Raw genomic sequence first — 2,531 nt, 5'->3', positions numbered from 1 at the left:
GCTTCCTCCGCCCCTCCGCCGTCCCATTGGCGGAGGCTGCCGAGCTGTGCCCGCCCCCCGGCGGCGGCTCGGCCAATGAGAGGCGCGTCTGGCAGCGGGCGGTGCCGGGGCTGGGCGGTGCCCGGGGCGGCGGGAGCGCGCACGGGCGGGTTCGCTCTGGAGCGCGCCGTGCCCGCCTCTGCAGGGCCAAATCAAACGGGCTGGGAAAGGCGCCGTTCCTGGCAGCCCAGTTGTTCTTGCTGGCAGAGACAGAAGCGGCCCTGGATAAGGCAGGAATGTAGCTCCTTTGTGTCTAGTTCCTGGACCAATGTGTCCAGGGAACAGGCAGGAGCCATGGAATAATTCTCATTGCCGTACTGCTTTACTCTATCGCTCTGGGGTGTGTCCTGTTGTTTGAGATTAGGAAATAAAAGCAAACGGGTTTATGCTGGAAACTTTCAGTGATTGCTTCATGCCGAGGCCTGTAGGGCCTTGGATGTTCATGACATCTTTGAGTTAGTCTGGTTAGCTTAGGACTCGCCCTACAGCCAGCTCCTGTCCGGGGACTGCTGGGTCCCCAGCAAAGCACCAACAGCTGGTGTGCTGGCTCTGAGCACTTAATACAGGTGATTTGTCACCCAAAGCCTGCAGGGGACTGAGAGTCCTTCCATGCCTCTCTTTTCCTCCTCCTTCCTCAAGTGCCCCTGGGTGCCTGGAAGCCAGAGAGCCCAGCGGCCTGGGGCAGGGAGCTCGCTGTATCCCTCCAATGCCTGGCAAAAGGCCACACACCTGAGTTTGGCTGGATGTGCTGGGGGGAGCTGCAGCCCTGGGTAGAGGTCAGAGCTTCACTCCATGATGAGCTTGTCCCATCCTTTGCCCCTGGAGAAAGTCAGTAGAGCGTGACAGGGTTTGCCCAGCTATTGGCTCCACTGTGCTGGGCCCCACTGTCCCAGCTGGACATGTCCTGGTTCCCACTGCCTTGTCTCCTCTTTCTCCCCAGATTTGGGTGTATGTTTTCTTCCACAGTGTGTAAATCAGAGGCTCTCTGGAGCAAGGTCTGCCCAGCTCTGCATTTGTGCAGGGAAACCCCATTCCCCCTTTGCCCCTCTGCACAGCCACTCACAGGCAGGGCTGTGCCCATCAGCTGCCTGCTGCTGGTCCTGCAGGCTGTGTGCCAGCTGCCTTGGTGTGCAGAAACAGCTCCCACATGTGCACCCAGGGGCTGGGACCTGTGGATTGGCCAGAAAAATAAAAATCACCACGTTGGAGCTTTCCTTTGTTTGTTTACTTATCTTGCTAGTAAACAGAGCAGCTCTTGGAGATTAGGCAGGATGGAGAAGAAGAAGGGAAACAGGGCTCTGAGGTTGTGACCTCCTTGTGGATGCTGGGCTGTTTACATTCCCTGCTTTGGTCCCAGTAACTATTGCAGGACAGTTTTTTCCCAGTGCTTTGCCAGGCTGCAGAGCTTTTCCCCTTTGTGCTGTTTCTGTTCGTTTCCCTGTAGCACTTTCTGCTGGGCACTGCTGCCACAGCCAGTTTAGGCAGCTGGCAGTCTGGTGTCCCTTGAGGGACAGAGTCCTGCACTTGGTCTGCTGCCCTATGTTTCATGAATGAAAGCCTCTGAATGGGGATTTCGGAGCCGTTAGCTCTGCAGAGCTGAGCTGAGCCAAAGCCTGGGGCTCTCTGGGGAGCTGCAGGCAAACCCCAGGCTGCTCACAGGGACCATGGCTGCAAGACATCCAACTGTCAGCAGCCAGCTGCTCCTGTCAGGACCCAAGGAGTCAGACAGGGACTGCCCAGCAGGACTGAAAAAGAGGCATTGAGGAGGAGGATGGGCAGCAGAGACAGCACAGAGTGTAGGGCAAGTGGGGAAGGAAAGATGCATGTTGGTGCCCTGGTGTAGTCTGCTAAAATCCCACTGCCTTGAGGCTGTGCCAGGGTGCAGAAGCGATGGGGGGTGGGGAGGTGCAGCCCTGTGCAGCTGGAGGGAGTCTCACCTGCTGCTCCACAGCTGCTGGGTGTTAGGGAGCAGGACCCCCCTCTGCTGCCACTGCCACAGGGAGCTGTCTCCTGCACAGCACACCCTCCTTCCCTTCCCTTCCCTTCCCTTCCCTTCCCTTCCCTTCCCTTCCCTTCCCTTCCCTTCCCTTCCCTTCCCTTCCCTTCCCTTCCCTTCCCTTCCCTTCCCTTCCCTTCCCTTCCCTTCCCTTCCCTTCCCTGGGCAGAGCTGGTGGCTGTAGCTCCCCAGCTGGTGCACAAGCGAGCGAGGAGGCTGGCACAGTGCAGTCAGTGCTGGTCAGGTGCACTACAGAGCTGAGCAGGGAATGAGCTGGCCAGCCAAGCATGGCAGCACGTTTTATGGGCTTGCAGGGGAGCTGAAAACTGTCTCACCTCCTTGGAGAGCTGCCAGCCTAGCCAGGATGACATCCTGCTCTGTACCATCGGGGCTGACTGCTGGAGACACTGCTTCCCTCTGCCCAGGGAATTCTGCATCCCTGGGGGCTGAATGTCATCCCCCGAGTGCTCATGTGAGGGAGGACAAGGCAGGACAG

Source organism: Camarhynchus parvulus, chromosome 5, assembly GCF_901933205.1.
Source record: "Camarhynchus parvulus chromosome 5, STF_HiC, whole genome shotgun sequence".
Taxonomy (NCBI): Eukaryota; Metazoa; Chordata; class Aves; order Passeriformes; family Thraupidae; genus Camarhynchus; species Camarhynchus parvulus.
Note: the sequence above shows the minus strand (reverse complement) of the source record.